The 19,038-nt window shown below is 42.1% G+C and overlaps 1 protein-coding gene across 1 annotated transcript in view; it reads left to right on the forward strand.

The window, feature by feature from the left end:
- The first annotated feature begins 11,767 nt into the window (after positions 1-11,767).
- Positions 11,768-19,038, forward strand: part of arhgef39 (Rho guanine nucleotide exchange factor (GEF) 39) — a 104,669-nt gene continuing 97,398 nt past the window's right edge. The window contains exon 1 of the mRNA XM_083934734.1: positions 11,768-11,827. The gene's annotated coding sequence lies outside the window, so the exon portion shown is untranslated. The remainder of the gene's footprint in view (positions 11,828-19,038) is intronic.

Here is a 19,038-nt window from a genome sequence, read left to right on the forward strand (position 1 = left end):
CACAATATCTGCTGTGATATGAGAGCATGACTTTGGTTGTTAATGTTGGAAATGTAAGGAGGGATGAGATGGACTGTGACGTGAAACGGTGTTTCCCTGCCGTGAAATGCACCCCCTCGCATTATAGGTGATATTCTGGATCAGAAGGCTGTATAGGAGTAGTTTATATACTGGTAACCCAATTAAAAGCACAAACTTTTGAACATTTGAATTGCAAGAAAAGCTGGGATTATATTAAGGAAACGCTAAGTCAAATACATTCAAGCTCAAAAGATCCATTTCATTCATTTTGTAATTATGGCTACAGTATATTAAGGAAGTCTATGCGCGGTCTGATAATCATCTCCCGACGAATATTTAATTCTCTTTGCGGTAATGCTGCACCTTCATCCACGGGGTCGTTATCAAAAGGACATGCCATGGTAGTGAAATAGTCACCACCTCATATAACTTCTAATGTCTGATGTTTGCAGTGATTTTCTGAAAAACTGACGGAACTATACTACGCCAAAACTCGCCCGCTGACTGAATGAATGAGGAAATCAAACACCGTGTGTGGCTGAAAGAGGGCGGAGACAGAGAGAAACTCGAGGTTTGCTGGGAAAAACCTGGTCCCGACCAGGTTAGTTTCAGAGAGCATGTTACCATGGTAACTGACCGAGAGGTTAAGTTACCTCTCTTTGTGAAACAGGCTAGAGTAACCCCTCTGTCTCTGGTTTGAGTTACCTCCCTTTGTGAAACGGAAAACTCAGAGTTTCCCTCATTTCAGGGTTAACAGACTCAGAGTTTTCACAAAACCTGCTTTGTGAAACAGGCCCCTGATCCGATTAATCATACTGTTTCCAAGATGGCATTGCAATGTCAAGGAAGTGCTGTGCATATGTTCCATCTTCTGTAATGAGTTGTTTGGTCACTTGTTTTATTTGGTCAAGTGCTGCTGAGAAACATCTGAAAAGACTTCAAACTGTACAGAAAAGAGCAGCCAGATAAATTATTTGTTGTTCTTTGCGTGCTAATGTGTGTGATGCATAAAAAAAGTATTACATTTTTGTCTCCTGTTATTCATGCATAATGTTATTTGAAGCAATACATCGCAATACCTTCGTGAAAAGTTTGATTACACCATGGACTGTGTAAAAAAACTAGTCACTTGTCACTCAAGAGGCTGCGCCCCTAATTATTCATGAACTTTCACATCCAATAAAATAAAAACTGGCCCGGTACAAAATAATCCCCCCCAGTGTTGTCATATATGACCTAAACATACAGACTAGAATGTTTTTTTGTCCCAGGCCTTAAACAGGTTTAATGATGCTGTGAAAACAGTCTGTTTAACATGGGGGTCAGTGAAAAACTGCTCTATTATGAAACCTACCCCTACTGGACACTCAGAGAACTGCAGTATTTCAGAAATCCCTGTATTCTATCAAAGGTGCGTGCAACGTAGCTTCCTGATATCACTAAACTAACTAAAGGACAGAATCAATTATCTTAAAAAAAGTTTGCTTCTTCAAGCACCTCCATGCTCAAAATAATGTGGAAACTAGGCATTGAAGGGATATAACTAAAAATCCACATATGTTTTACAGAGAGTCGTATGAGGACAGAACTAGTTTTAGCTGAAGGATTTTTTTTTCTGGACCATTTTACTGAAGGTAAAAATCACTTCAATTTTTACCAACATTATCCGGAATAATTACTGACATGCCGTCCAAATAGGGTTTTAGAAAGTAAAAAGCACATGTTTCACAGACACTTCATTCCATTTAAAGTGAAATTCCGGCGTAAAAGCATCCTATGGTCTTTTTAGATACTTGCACACATCAAATTAGCCATCGAGAAAGAGAAATCCGGGAGAGTCACTGACAGCCAGACGTGGCTAACACTGATTAGCTCGGGGCAGTACGGTGAACGATTTTATGCCGGAATTTCACTTTAAGTACTTGACTGAAAAAAGGGGAGAGATGAGAATGTAATGCTGCTGACTTATTCATCCAAGATAGATGGAAGGAAAGATGAGGGTTGGACAGAAGGGTAGATGTGAAAATCTAACTCAAATATGTTTTTACTTATTTTGCCAAAGTCCTTATGTGTTGATGGTTGTGCCCCACTCTTCCCCACAGCACCCACACTGTAAAATGTAATAGCTACCCTGACAAACAAACATTAGTTATCTTTACTAGGTTATCAAAAATATGTACTTATGACTGGTATTTATGTAGTAACAGTTACTTGCATGGTGAAAAACGCAAAATACTTATAGTTTAGAGTGATCATTACTTTATTTAGAGTTATTCTTCTGAAGAATAATAAGGTAAGTTATTGAGCAAGTTTGTCTGTGTAATATGTTTTAATTACTGCTAGACAGTTAGCATTCGTTAGCTAACGTTAGCGTTTGTTAGCTAACGTTAGCTGTGAAGTTGTGTCATTTACGTGTTGCATCATGTAACGTTAAACGTTAGCCAGCAGTATATTTTTTAACGTTAATACAGTGCGGGTGAAGGAAAAAGACGTCACGCTAGTGAAAGCAACAGTTGAGTCGTGTACATTAAACCTAAGCCTCTACACGTTTGGCCGTTCCATTCATCTCCTATGGAAGAGGCGGCAGCGCCTAATGTAGCGCTGCGCACCGCTCAGGTTTGACTATCTGCCGCTGCCTCGTTGCCGCTGACCTTTTGAAAGTCAACCAATGAGATTGAAGCTTTTAGTGTGACGTTTAGAAGAAGAAGAAGAAGAATTACTTTATTTATCCCACACGGGGAAATTGAATTTTTTCACTCTTTTTTTTCACTCTTATTATTATACACACACACACACAGGCCCGAAATACACACATGCACAAACAGGACCTATACATGCAATTAAGGAGAGATGTTAGAGCGAGGGGGCTGCCAGTGACCAGCGCCCCGAGCAGTTGGGGATTCGGTGCCTTGCTCAACAGCACCTCGGCAGTGCCCAGGAGATGAACAGGCACCTCTCCAGCCACCAGTTCACGCTCCATACATGGTCCACACAGGGACTTGAACTAGTGACCCTACGGTTCCCAGCCAAGTCACCTATGGACTGAGCTACTGCGCTCTCTGGTTTCCTAGGCAACCAGAGAGCGGCCTCAAGTCGGCTAAAAAGATGGAGGACAAACGTATTGTGTGTTGGAGTTTCCCGGACTATTTAACGTTACATTGAAGTCAAGTCACGATCTGGGAAGAAGACGTAAAGCTTGGAGGTTTATAAGCATGACGTTCCTGCCTGTAATAGGGAAGGTTTTCAGTCCATTAGCTGGCTTCCAGGTATTAGCATCATAACTCAGTGCAAATCATGGCAGTGAATATTTTGTTCACTTTTTACAGAGTATGCCACTGACTCCATCCACTGCATTGTTTGCGCTGAGCTAAGAGCTGAAAGCCAGCTACTGGACGTACAGACACAAAAAAGATTTTGGTCATGTTGTCTCACTATGAAAATGATAGAGAAGGGGTTAACTCCAACATTTACACTCAAATTGTCAGCCCATGGGTTCATCAGCAAGTTATTAGAGACTGTAGATGTATTTATATTCATTCACACATATGTGAGATCAATTGCCAGTCATTACCCTCTCAGGTTGTTACGCTTACTGAAGCCACATTAAAATGAGTGTACTGCATTGCATGCCTGTAGTCTAAAGAAGGGTGAAATGAAGAAAAATTAATTAAAAATATTATTATTTTAAGTTGGTCCAACTTAGATAAGTGTGTTATATTGACTAAAGACAGAGTACATTTCACTAGCAATGATTTAGTAGATTAGAATAGTAATTCTGAGTAGTCTTTACTAAGTTGTGAGTACATCTAAGGTAAGTTATCAAGTACACTCTACTTGATTGTTTTAGTTGCTTTAACTCATTTATTAGTGTACTCTACGAAGGAAGCACTAGTTGGTACAACTTAAAACACCTAGTTCTCTGTACTTGTTTTTTTAAGTGCAACTGGTTTGCATCCTTTTTTTAAGTAATGATAACAAATTGAATTTTACAGTGCATGAATCTTAAGGGGGCACTGCGCACACGTGCTTGTGAGAGTGTCCAACAGTGTGTTCCGTCACTGTAGACAAATTATTAAATAAATTCAGAAACATGATGTCATCCATAGCAACGAGGTCAGCCCTGGACCCTTCTCTCTGTCCCTCAATAAAAAGTCTCTCAGCAGCTTTGTGAATAGCTCAAAAAGAAACTCTTTGCCCAGAACTTTTAGGACTACTTAGGACTCTTACTAGTAAGATAAGACACGTTATGAATATGGCCCCTGAAGTCTCTGACCCCAGGATGAAATAATCGTCATTACTTTTTAAAGGCTTTTTAAATCATGATGATTATTTTCTCAGGCTTTGAAAAGCTCCTCCAGAGCCACAGAAGATATTATTCAGTATAAGTGTTTTCACAGCCTGAGTAGACGAGTGCTCCTCATGATGAGAAAACTGACCTTCAGGTGTAAAATCAGTGGAGTGCCCCTTTAAAAGGCATACACTTTGATCTCCTAATTCATATTGTAGGTTCATCCATTTGTGCAGTTGCACAAACACTGTTGTTCTCTGGATAAGTTTTAAAAGAATTTAAACATTGACTTTAATTACATTTATTTTGTTATCTTGAGTTGAGTTAAAAGGTCTCCTTGATATCATTTCTGATTTTCAATTATGTTTCCATCACTCTCACTTACCACTCTGTAACCCCCAGGTCAGACAAGATGAGCCAACCACTGGGTGGTGATGGTGGCTTAGAAGCAAACAATGTTTTGTGATTATGTCTTCTATGTTAATGAACTTGTGTCACAGTAACACAATGATTTTGAGTTGAGCCAACTAAGATAAAAATACTTCTGATCAAAAAAACATATTTATTTTTACCCAAATTATGTCTGTTTTAAATATCTTATGACTTAAATAATATACAGTATATTCAGGCTATATATTTGACCTTAGTTCCTTCAACATACGGTATATTGTATTTGTTATTGTAAATACAGTTAAGTTTGGTTAATCAAAACATTAGGTTTTCATCCAATTTATCTTTTACTATTCAGTTCGATATTTCTAATTTGTCAACAAGTTCCACACAAATGAATTTTGTCCACCCAACACATTTCTGTTCTGTTTCTGTTACCAACACTAATTCAGTTAACATTTTAATACAGTTTTGGCACCACAACTGTATGGCATATAATTAGAACTGCTACTATATTGTTCGATTAATCACAGCCATTTTGATGAATCAATAGTTTTTAAGTCATTTTTACATGTACAGAAGAAAAACACTTTAGTTTGCACCTTGCTTTATGTCAGTGCCAGTTTCCTATAGCCCAAACGCATAATTGATTAACAGGAAAAAAATGGACGGATTCATTTTATAGTAACAAATCAATTGTTAGTCACTACATATTATGAACCATATTTTACAGTTTCTATTCAATTGAACTTTATTTACAGTGCCAAATCATTAAAAAAGTTATCTCAAGACACTTTATATATGGAGTAGGTAAAGACAACACTATGACTTATTTATGATTTACAGAGACCCAACAATTCCCCCATGAGTAGCAAAAAGTCACACTATCTATAATAATAATCAGAATAAAAATATTCATAATTGTCATCATTTCAGTCTTTCATGGCCAAAAATAAAATATTGTCAGAAGTTTGTTTGTTGCAGCTCTAACTATATGTGTTACCAGTGCGTTACATGATGCCAAAAATGTATTGAAATGTGAACTGAATCAGAGTTGTGTTGGTGAAGCATAAATATTTCTTGTTGATCAAAGTATTTCATTTAGTTGGCTTAACTCACAATCACTGTGTTACTGTAACACAAGTTCATTCTCAACATCAAGAACTCAACATTTTTGCTTTCAACTAATCTTATACAATTTCATGGAATTCATTCATTTCATTTTTTCAGATTTTCTTTTCTATAACAACACACAGACACACTTTTTCAACATGGCTTACTATTTCTCACTAGCATGAAGGGTTTATTGTTATAATATATCTACAATCTATCTATATATCAGGTCGCTGCTGATCGTGGTGGTGCATGACGCTTCCTGCTACTTCTATTAGAACTATTAGTCATATATACCATCATTAGTCTAATAAACTATCAAATTTGTAGCCATAAAAAAAACATCAGTGGTATGTCTCGCTGTATCACAGCTGTTATTATGTCTACTCATCATTGATCATATTTACCATCATAATTATTATCATTGTCATATTCTATAACGTTAGCTGTGTTTGTTTCTACTATTCTACTATATTAACTGCCATAACATATAAGCCATATTCACATTACTATAGATTTTATTACTATCTATAGTAACTTTAGTTACTGGAAGTGTGTCTGTCTCTGTCTTTATGTCTGTCTTTGTCTCTGTCCATCTGTCTGTCTTTTCTCTCTTTCTCTCTCCCTTTTTTCCTCCCCAACCGGTGCAGACAGATGTCCGTCCTCCATAGAGCAGGGTCTGTTCCACGTTCCTGCCTGTTAAAGGGAAGGTTTTGGTTGCCACCGTACTCTACGGGGGAATTGTTGGGTCTCTGTAAATCATAAATAAGTCATAGAGTGTGGTCTTTACCTACTCTATAAAGTGTCCTGAGATAACTTTTGTTATGATTTGGCACTATAAATAAAATTGAATTGAAAAGTCTCCTTGATATCATTTCTGATTTTCAATTAGGTTTCCATCAATCTCACTTACCACTCTGTAACCCCCAGGTCAGACAAGATGGGCCAACCACTGGGTGGTGATGGTGGCTTAGAAGCAGCAGAAGTCTGTCTTTTCATCCACATATGTTTACCAGTTCCCTTCAGCTCTATAATCCCTTCATTAGCCAGGGTCATCCTCTGAAACCAGCATAAGCAGCACAGCTGAGATCACATGACTGTAATTGCATTATGAATTTGACAACCTCTGCCTGAAATGATGTCTTAAATTTAAACATGTGACTTTATTACTTTAATCTGAGGTGCCCCTAGTACCATTAATGTGTATGATGTGTTATTGTTAGCGTGTGGTGACAAGCATTACATTGTTTCAACATGGAACTGACATAGTTGTCAGCATCCAAATGAGCCAATTTCACAATAAATTGCTGTTTACTTACGACAATGTTTTGTGATTATTGAGGTAATAATTACCCATTCCAAAAAAGGTAAGTTTCATGAAAAAAAGCAATCTTGTTCAGTCTAAACTAAAAGAAAATGTATCATCTGCCAGAATTAAATCAGCATCCTGATCAGCAATCTGCCACCCCTCCCTCCATCCCATAGTAGCAGAGAGTCTGGGGCAAAGGGGCTTTTTAGTGACCCATGATCCATTGCTCCTTTATCTGACTAAGGTTTCTGACAGTTAGAATATATGGCCCCAACCATGGCTTTGAAATATCAAATAATCATATAATACAAACATTAGCTTTCTTGTGGAGAGTTAGATAATAAAAAAACGTATACCTGTTCATATCTGTATGGTAAGTATAACCGTGCATTCACACCAGGAGCAATTAAATCGCCAAGTGTATCGCGTCGCTTGCTCACATTTGTCACATTTTTGACCATCGCTTTATCGCTTCAATGGCAGGTAGCAGCCGAGGCGGCTAGCTAACTGAAGCTAGCCCTCGTCTCAGCCTACTCTGCTGTGCGCTAAATGGGAAGTGATGCTAGTGCTAACCAGGGATCTGAATGCTTTTAAAAGAACAGAAATGACCTCTCAGAAGACGTGTGTGGCTCTTTAAAGAGCCGTTGTGTTGTAGTGAGATCAGGCCGTCACCTGTCTCCTGCTCAGCTTCACTCTGCACTAACGGCTTTCTTCTTTTTTTTCTTTTAAATTTCCGGCAGACTAGATGCCTAAAGGCATGTCGCTGCCATCAACAGCTTATAGTTATACCCATTATATTATATCCACAGGAACAATCTGATTTCCCCAAGGGACTGCAACAATGGTGGCTTTGGCGATCTTCTGGATGTGTCACGGAGCACTTCGATGACGCTTACCACAACCTCGCTGATTGCAGTAATTAATTGGCTGTCGCTGCACAGCATCATGTGATGTCGCAACTTCAAGCAACACACGCGATGAGGCAATGGACGTGATGGACGCAATCAACACTTCATCGCGTCGCTCTTATCGCCCGAATCGCTTCACCGGGAGCAACATTGCGTGTCATTGTGTCGTTTACATTGATTTTGAATGGCAGCCTGACGCTTTCATCGCCTCCATCGCTTTTGATGTGAATGCCTGGTAAAGCTAAGCTTAGTTTAACATTGAGACTGGAAATGGGGGTAAACAGCCAACCTAGTTCTGTCTGAACGTTCTTAATAATACAGGTTATAACAGGTGTAAAAACAACAGGTTGGGGTTATATATGGTTAACAATAAGAGTCCAGGAAGTCACTGCAAGGCCAAGAAAAACTCCCCGCCTTTTGCAACTGTTGTTTTTACATTTTATTTTTTGTACAGTCTTAACAAACCAGATACAAGTTAATTAGTGAGCTTTAGAGGTTCTTCATTCAGAGATAGGCTAGTTGTTTCCCTGTCTCCAGTCCTTGTGCTAAGCTAAGCTATATTCTCATCTAGCTTTCTAAAAAATGAATGCGAGTGCATATCCCAAAATATCTAACTATCCCTTTAATATTTTCAATAAAGCATTCAAGCAGTCAAAGTATTCAGTACAGCCTAACTGTACTATATATTGATAAATTCAAGGCACTGTCCAGGTGCTGAAGCAGCAGACTGATTTTTATAATTATTACTTTTTTTCTGAATCCTGCCCTTCTGTCATGGATCTGTTATATTCTGTAAACTATATAGAAGTTGTATTAAAAAATACAGTTCGCTATACACAGTCAACGCTGCTGGACTATGGTTTTTGCACTTTAATAAATTTATCGTAACTTTAGCACATCCTCAAATTGGCCATTTTATACTTATATACTAATTTTCCACCCATAACAGCCATTAAAGGATCCCTACTCCCTGAGCCAAGGGTGCTTTTTCGCATGGGCTTCTGCAACATCATTCAGATCATTGTCAGTTAGGTAGACTTTGAATTTAATCATTTCTTCTGCCAACCGGTCCAAAATGTGGTTGTCGTTGAGGGGTTCAAATTAGGATAGGAGAAAATGTCAGGCTATAGCTATGCAGATAGTTATTCATGAAGTATACTGGAGGCTTATGTTTGTCAAATGTCCCCTGTAGTTGGCCTGACTGGTAGGAGTAAGTTGTTTATTTTAGACCTTATAATAGCTTCAGACAAAGGACTTGTCTCTGTACTTGTTTTACTAGATCTTAGTGCTGCCTCCGACACTATTAACCATCGCATCCTGCAACAGAGACTGGAGCATCTAATTGGCATTAAAGGAACCGCATTAAGCTGGTTTAAGTCGTATTTATCAGATAAATCTCAGTTTGTAGATGTTAATGACAAATCCTCCATGCACACTAAAGTTAGTCACGGAGTTCCACAGGGTTCTGTCCTTGGACCGATTCTATTCACCTTATATATGCTTCCTGTAGGTTAAAATCCCCCCCCCACAGTACAGGACAACCTGTGATACTGGAGGATCCTACAACACCTGTTGAAGGGATGTGCGCCTCATGTGACATGGTCTTCACAGATGCGTCCCTAATGGGGGAGGGAGGACCTTGCCCGAGGAGGGCAGTCGAACAGACCCGGCTCTACGGTGGACAGCCGTCTGTTTGCTATGAAGCAACCAATGCCAGAGTCATAAAGCCAGACCCATTAAAGCTAACTGGCTTACCTTAGCTTGTTTTCTTGCTCACGTCAGCACACCATAACCTGAGCTAAGGTTGGCCAGCTGTGTGTGGCATGAATCTGCCTTCAGTTACTTTGGTTACTTTGTGGATTTATGGAGTGATTTGTAAACAAGCTAGTGTGATTCTAAATATGATTGTAATTCTTTTTAAAGCATTCAATCAACATGATGGCAGTCAATTTTAATGTTCTCCCATGATTCTTGCAGTTTTTTAGGGTAGTATCTTCATGGTTGAATTAAGTTGCTTTGGATTAAAGTGTCAGATAAATCAATGTAATGTATATCAAAAATGGAATGTAACTGGAGTTATTATCAACACAATAATGTGGAAAAAGCTTTTGTCATATCCATTGTCAGTTGTCTCATGTGTATCTATTAAAACAAAGTGAGAGGAGTGGTCAGATGACCTGAGGCTCACAGATATTGTCTGTGGGAATGATGGGTGAATCTTTAAGGCTTTTGATACTGTAATATAAAGCCAAAAAAATGTATCAAATGGGAAATAATGTTACTGGCCGTTGTTATTTACATTTGCTAAATCATGGAAACTACAAAAGACGTATCAGAAGGAGTTCTTATAGTGAGTTTGGAGGAATTAAGCAATAACAGCAGTCTCAGGCTCCCATGAATGAAAGAATGAAATAAAAAAGGATTGGCTTTGAAAGTAAAGCATGCCTCTAGAGAATAAACCTATTATAATGAGATAAAATAGTACCAAAAATAAGGTGGCTGTGCTACACTTGTTTGTTCATCATCAGTATTGATAGCCTGGTTTGAGAGCCGCTTAGATTATTCAGGGTCCTTGTCAAAGGTGTGAACTTCCACAATCCAATGTTCAGGGATTAAAGTTCTCCGCCGCTAGAACGGATTTCGTCAATTGGACTCTTTTGCCTGCCACAAGAATAACACTGTATTGTATGTATAGGGCCTGATGTTAACTTTTCTGACCACCGGCCACTGTGGTAGGTGGATTTTGAAATCCACCTGACACATTGGTTTTTTACCAGCCAAATTGTTTTTGTGCCTAAAATAAAGGTAAACGACTCAGAAAATGCATGAGAATGGTTCCTGCACTTGTACAGAATTCGCAAGTGCTGTTGAGTTATTAACCAACTTAATCTCATTAATGACTAGAATGACGTACAGCTTTGTCTGACCTGGTATGGCAGAATTTAGAATAGAAAGTAACAGAAATAAAAAAGAACCAATCATCTCACTGAACCTCCTATTAGTGAATTCAGGGTAGGTCGATCTCCCCCGAATTCCTTAGCAGGAGGTTCCACTTTTACAGTCATTCCTGTGCACTTTGCCTAGTTGTAGGTTGGGAAATTCAGACTTTCATGACACATGAACGCAGCATGAGCAGCGCAAGTTAAACAGAGCATCGAATGACAGGCAGGAAGCTTGGCAAAACATTTTATGTGGTCCAAATAAAATGATTCATAAATATCAGAAATATATGAGACATATTAATGTGCCATACGCTTATGAGCATTTTAAGATTACAAAAGAAAATTGCAAAAATGCCAGAAAGGTAAGAATTGCTTTAAAGGTGCTAAGTACAAACAGTGTGTTGTTAAATTCTGGAGCCTTTGTGCAACCACCAGACCTTGTCTATCGGACCATTCAAAGCGCGCCCTTTTTGCAGTTTGATGCTTAAGCGACATCTTTTGAGTGAGTTAGTGTCCCTGACCGTCAATTAGGAGCAGACCTCATTGACACACTTATAAAAAACCCTGCCATCCATTGCTTTCCGTAATTGGCATGACAGTTTATCGTTATCCATGAAAACCGCTGGGTTTTGCAAACACATGGCTGTTTTGACGGTCCTCCACCGCTTAAGTGTCACTCAATTTAGTACAGCTGTTTGTTTCCATGTGATTCTTTTTTCTCTCCCAAGGCCAAATGGTCATTTCCCTTTAATGAGCTCACCATTCTACAAAACACAAAGCAGCAGTAGGTTGTGGAGTGCAAGGTTCCACAGGCTGATTGAGAGTTTTAACCAAGGATACCAGAAGAAGACAATAGGTAAGTACTGCTAATTGCTTTTGAACAACTCTAAAGCTGTTTTCTAAGAAGAACTCTAGACAATGTTTGATAAATCAGATGCGGACATTGTCCAAAGTTTCTCTTCCACACTAGGGCTCTGACTTTTGCCCAAAAATCATGTTCGAAGTTTGTTTGTTTATTAATATTAATATTCAAATATATTCTAATATTTATAATAATATTTTGACCATTAAATGCCTTCAGTAAGACCTATATTGGTATCAAAATTAAGTTGTATATGTTCTGTCCACCAGAGGGCAGTGTATTAATGCCAAGAGGCAGGCAATGATGTTTTCAGAAGAAAAACACACTGTCACAGCTATTTTTAATTAAAAGTTCAGGCCTCTTAAGTGTCACACATTGTATTTCTCACACGAAAAAACAATGTAAAATATGCTACAGCGCCAAAAATGTCTCTGGCCACAGCGCAGCAGCGCTGCTCTCACTATGGAACGGGCCAATCAAAAAAAAAAACGGGGATACACAATAGCCAGTCAGAAAATAGCACTATTGTATCTGGGTAAGATTTAACGCAACAACCAATGAAAAAAAACAGTATAGTTATCCTGGTATTAGTCATGGGATGCTGCTACAACCACTGAAGCTCTGAGCATCCCTATGAGCCACAAAGTAAGTTTTCTTCAGTTTTAATGTCACATTACAACAAATTCACAACTTGCCTGTTAGACAATGTTGCCCAGATAATTTACATCAGTTTTTTAATGCTGAGTGAAACACCCCCATCCCTGACTGACGCTAACATCACCTGCAGGAGCCCAGGTGGACAATAACAGCCTTGCTAATGAGCTTGTGATTCACAACTTCACCAGGAGTGAAATAGCCTTTGAATCTGAATTGAAAACATAAACAAGCAAACACATTTACAAAAAATACTGTCCATAACAGGTTCGAATATTAAGGGCTGCCTAATATTAGTTCAAATATCATACTTTTTTTTAACATTCAAATTATATTCAAATATCGAAGTTCGGAGTCAAAGCCCTATTCAACACTTGTAGAACACAACAGGAGATTGTCAGTGACAGACCTATTCTCCCTGTAAATTATCTGTTTGATTTAGGTGAGGGTTGGCACCTGCGTTGAGAGGGGGAGGACATGCCGTGGATAACAACGAGGTCACATAGTCGGTTCATCTCTTGCTGTTCCTTGAATTTGTCTGACAATTTCAGTTTGACATTTTCATAAGCGTCTTTGTATAAATCACCTTTCTTCTTCTATGTTTTCTTCCGGTTTTGCTTGGGCTGCATGAAAGAAACGTCATGAACACACCAACTCGCTGAGCTGTTCTATTCATACATGGGCTCAATCAACCTGTTCTCATTTCACATACTGCCATTTTGTCGGGACCCTTTGGGGTCACTTGTCAATGCCCTGGGTAGCCCGCTCACCACAGAGGGTAGCCCTGCACATCAAAAGAATTGCGCTCCCAGGTGCTGTTTTAAACATACAAATCACATACAACTCTGTGGTTAGGTTTAGGCAACAAAACCACTTGGTTAGGGTTAGGAAAAGATCTTGGGTGGGGTTAAAAGAAGTGTGTTTGTAATAAGAGATGCACCGATCCAGTTTTTACGATCCAATCCGATACGATACCTGGACTGAGCGTATCGGCTGATATCCGATACTGATCCTATACTACTGTTAAATTAATGAACCGTATACCTTGCCATGTGACTGAAGGAATCAGGCTCCACGTCTTTAGCATGGTGCTTGTGAAGGTGCTTATTTAAGTTTGTGGTGTTGAATTACCAATTTTATCACCAACCCTCGCAACTTTCGCGTTGCAGATATTGCATGTTGCAGTTTCAGCCAGTAGACTGAAAGTCCAGTGTATGTTTGACCCATCGCACACCCCAACATACCTCCTTATGCAGCATTTGGCACTTTTAATGGAACACTTGCTCTGAGCAGTCCAACTGATTCAGACATTTGTTTTCTCACATACAGCTGCTCCAGGGAATGTTTCTATATCATTTCAGTTTGTGAAAGGGATTAAAACAATTATTTGTTTATTCAAAATATTGGAAATGCTAATCATTTATCTTCCTCCATCTCCTTCCATAATAGGTTTGTTCAAAATGCTCCTGACCATGACCATATCTAGTTTCACTGTTCATTACTGTTCAGAGAAAGTCAGCTCAAATTATATTGCAACACATTGAATGAGTCCTCATTTTTAAATTCATTCTTAAATGAAATGAATAAATGTTTTCTTTCAGTGGCTTGCTGAAATGTTCAATACAGTCCTCTTCAGGATGACCCTGGCTATGGCCATTATTATATTCTACAGTTAATTGGAGCTGGAGAAATTCTATTCACAATTTCCTTGTATTTGAACTGTCATTAACAAATCCTTTATATGTTTGCTGAAATGTTCAATACAATCGTCTCCAGAATGACCCTGAATATGACCAAAAGTAATTTTACTATCTCACTCCAAACTAAATAAAAAAGGTCAATCTGGCTGAGGCCATGGTGCAGAGCTGTGAAAGGAGGACAAATATAACAAATGGGTGCATGTCATTTTAAAAGTTACATGCACCCATGAATGTAAACTGTACATGCTTACACTTTAAAGGGATAGTTCAGATTTTTTGAAGTGGGGTTGGATGAGGAACTAATGTGTTTGCTATGTGTGTCAATGAGGTCTGCTCCTAATTGATGGTCAGGGACACTAACTCACTCCAAAGCTGTCGCTCAAGCATCAAACTGCAAAATGGGCATGCTTTGAATGGTCAGATAGACAAGGTCTGGTGGCTGGAGAAAGTCTCCAGTATTTAACAACACACTATTGAAGGCCCTGTTTGTACTTGGCTCCTTTAAAGCAATTCTTACCTTTCTGGCATTTTTGCACTTTTCTTTTGTAATCTTAAAATGCTCATAATAAGCGTGTGGCACACTAAATTGTAAAAGAAATTCACCAGGTGTTAAAACTCATCAATGGTTAATTCTCATATATTTCTGATAAAAGTCTGACCTCAGCAAATCATTTTATTTAAACTGAATAAAATGATTTCCCGAGCTTCCTGCCTGTCATCCAATGCTCTGTTTAACTTGCGCTCCTCATGCTGCGTTCATGTGTCATGGGAAGTCGGAATTTTCGGACCTCTAACTAGGAAAAGTGCACAGGAATGACTGCAAAGGTGGAACCTCCTATGAGTGAATGCTAGTCCTGCCTAATTGGAGGTCCAAAAATCTCATCTCATCTCATCTTCATCCGCTTATCCGGGGTCGGGTCGCGGGGGCAGCAGCTTTAGCAGGGGACCCCAAACTTCCCTTTCCCGGGCCACATTAACCAGCTCTAACTGGGGGATCCCGAGGCGTTCCCAGGCCAGTGTGGAGATATAATCTCTCCACCTAGTCCTGGGTCTTCCCCGAGGCCTCCTCCCAGCTGGACGTGCCTGGAACACCTCCCTAGGGAGGCGCCCAGGGGGCATCCTTACTAGATGCCCGAACCACCTCAACTGGCTCCTTTCAACGCTAAGGAGCAGCGGCTCTACTCCGAGTTCCTCACGGATGGCTGAACTTCTCACCCTATCTCTAAGGGAGACTCCAGCCACCCTCCTGAGAAAACCCATTTCGGCCGCTTGTACTCGCGACCTCGTTCTTTCGGTCATGACCCAACTTTCATGACCATAGGTGAGGGTAGGAACGAAGATTGGCCGGTAGATCGAGAGCTTTGCCTTCCGGCTCAGCTCTCTTTTCGTCACAACGGTGCGGTAGAGCGACTGCAACACCGCCCCCGCTGCTCCGATTCTCCGGCCAAACTCACGCTCCATCGTCCCCTCACTCGTGAACATGATCCCGAGGTACTTGAACTCCTTCACTTGGGGTAAGGACTCATTCCCTACCCGGAGTAAGCAATCCACCGGTTTCCTGCTAAGAGCCATGGCCTCAGATTTAGAGATGCTGATCCTCATCCCAGCCGTTTCACACTCGGCTGCGAACCGATCCAGTGAGTGCTGAAGGTCACTGACCGACGATGCCGTCAGGACCACATCATCTGCGAAAAGCAGAGACGATATCCTCAGCCCACCGAACTGCAACCCCTCCCCACCACGACTACGCCTTGAAATCCTGTCCATGAAAATCACGAACAGGATTGGTGACAAAGCACACCCCTGGCGGAGGCCAACCCCCACCGGAAACGAATCCGACTTACTCCCGAGGATCCGGACACAGCTCTCACTTTGGGTGTACAGAGATTGGATGGCCCACAGAAGTGACCCCCTCACCCCATACTCCCGCAGCACCTCCCACAGCATCCCCCTAGGAACCCGGTCATATGCCTTCTCCAGATCCACAAAACACATGTAGACTGGATGAGCATACTCCCAGGCCCCCTCCAGGATCCTTGCGAGAATGAAGAGCTGGTCCGTTGTTCCACGTCCAGGACGGAATCCACATTGTTCCTCTTCAATCTGAGGTTCGACTATAGGACGAACCCTCCTTTCCAGCACCTTGGAGTAGACTTTACCAGGGAGGCTGAGTAGTGTGATACCCCTGTAATTGGCACACACCCTCTGGTCCCCCTTTTTAAAAAGAGGAACCACCACCCCGGTCTGCCACTCCCTTGGCACTGTCCCAGACTTCCACGCAATGTTGAAGAGGCGTGTCAACCAAGACAGCCCCTCCCAACCCAGAGTTTTCAGCATTTCTGGACGAATCTCATCAACCCCTGGGGCTTTGCCACTGTGGAGTTGCTTGACTACCTCAGTGACTTCCGCCAGGGATATTGACAATGATTCCCCATCAGCCTCCAGCTCTGCCTCTACAAAAGAGGGCATGTTAGTCGGATTAAGGAGTTTCTCAAAGTGCTCCTTCCACTGCCCGATTACCTCATCGGCTGAGGTCACCAGCGTCCCGTCTTTACTGTAAACAGCTTGGACGGTTCCCCGTTTCCCCCTCCTGAGATGTCGAATGGTTTTCCAGAAGCACCTTGGTGCCGCCCGAAAGTCCTTCTCCATGGCTTCTCCGAACTCCTCCCACACCCGCTGCTTTGCCTCTGACACAGGAGAGGCTGCAGCCCTTCTGGCCTGTCGGTACCTTGCAACTGCCTCCGGAGTCTTCTGGGATAGCATATCCTGGAAGGCCTCCTTCTTCAGTCGGACAGCTTCCCTGACCACCGGTGTCCACCACGGTGTTCGAGGGTTACCGCCCCTTGAGGCACCTAAGACCTTGAGGCCACAGCTCACCGCTGCAGCTTCAGCAATGGAAGCTTTGAACATTGCCCACTCCGGTTCAATGCCCCCAACCTCCACAGGGATGCCAGAAAAGCTCCGCCGGAGGTGTGAGTTGAAGATCTCTCGGACAGGGGCCTCCTCCAGACGTTCCCAGTTCACCCACACTACTCGTTTGGGTTTACCTGGTCTGTCCAGAATCTTCCCCCATCCTCTGATCCAACTCATCACCAGATGGTGATCAGTTGACAGCTCTGCCCCTCTCTTCACCCGAGTGTCCAAAACATGCGGCCTCAGATCAAATGATACGATCACAAAATCGATCATCGACCTTTGGCCTAGGGTGCTCTGGTACCACGTACACTTATGAGCATCCTTATGTTCGAACATGGTGTTAGTTATAGATAATCCGTGACTAGCACAGAAGTCTAATAACTGACGACCACTCGGATTTAGATCAGGGAGGCCGTTCCTCCCAATCACGCCTCTCCAGGTGTCTCCATCATTGCCCACGTGGGCGTTGAAGTCTCCCAGCAGAACTATGGAGTCCCCTACTGAAGCCCCATGCAGGACTCCATTCAGGGTCTCCAAGAAGGCCGAATACTCTGAACTGCTGTTTGGTGCATATGCACAAACAACAGTCAGAGTTTTCCCCCCTACCACCCGCAGGCGTAAGGAGGCGACCCTCTCGTCCACCGGGGTGAACTCCAACACCGCGGCGCTCAGCCGGGGGTTTTTGAGTATCCCCACACCCGCCCGGCGCCTCTCACCCTGGGCAACTCCAGAGAAGAATAGTGTCCAACCCCTATCCAGGAGAACGGTTCCAGAACCGAGACTGTGTGTGGAGGTAAGCCCCACCAGATCTAACTGGTAGCGCTCCACCTCCCGCACAAGCTCCGGCTCCTTTCCCGACAGAGAGGTGACATTCCACGTCCCAAGAACCAGCTTCTGCTGCCCGTGTCTGGTCCGTCGAGGCCCCTCACCTTCACTGCCACCCGTGCAGCAGCGCACCCGACCCAAATGGTTCCTCCTGCGAGTGGTGGGCCCACAGGATGGAGAGGAGGGAGGTGCCACGTCACTTTTTCGGGCTGTGCCCGGCCGGGCTCCGTGGCAAACCCGGCCACCAGGCGCTCGCCGGCGAGCCCTCCGTCTGGGCCTGGCTCCTGACGGGGGCCCCGGGCTTCCTCCGGGCAGGGTCTCTCTTCCTCTTTGTTGTTTGTCCATTGAGTCTTTGTGAACCATTCTTAGTCCGGCCCCTCGCCTGAGACCACTTTGCCATGGGAGACCCTACCAGGAGCATTAAGCTCCAGACAACACAGCCCTCAGGTTCACAGGGACACACAAACCTCTCCACCACGATAAGGTGATGGTTCCCGGAGAGGAAAAAAGTCCAAAAATTCCCATTGCAATTGAAAGCAGCATTTCTCTCAGTGCAAGTTTTGAGGGAGCGTCAGGGGTCAGACAGGGGGAAGAGAGTGGGACTTTGGAGGGAATCACTGTGAGAGACATGCAAGAACAGTAAGAATTGCTTTAAATCAGGTAACATCACCATGGTGCTGATACTTCGTCCAAGACTGACTAAACATATTCCACTCCCTTAAAAAATGTCCTTGGTGAGGTAAAATTACTGTTTTTCTCAATGGGGTCTGGTGATAGAACACCCCCACACACAAACACACACACCACCACCACCCCCATCTTAAACATGTCTGTCTGGTGACAAGTGAACGCTGTGAAAATACTCTGAATATAGTACACAATTAAATATATAGATTGAGTTGTTTTAGGCAGGCATTTTTAGGTGGTTTAAATAGATTTGGCTGCTGCCCTCATCCACAACAGTACATTGCTTAGCCTCTGTGCCTATGTCTCCAAACGGGGGCGTGCCAACTGCCATCAACTGTTGGTAACACACTGACTATGGATAAGAACTCATACAACCCCACATCAAAGGTTCAGAGGTATGTGGCGCCTGGCTCAGCAGTAGAG

Source organism: Echiichthys vipera, assembly GCF_963691815.1.
Source record: "Echiichthys vipera genome assembly, chromosome: 20".
In the NCBI taxonomy this organism is placed as follows: domain Eukaryota; kingdom Metazoa; phylum Chordata; class Actinopteri; order Perciformes; family Trachinidae; genus Echiichthys; species Echiichthys vipera.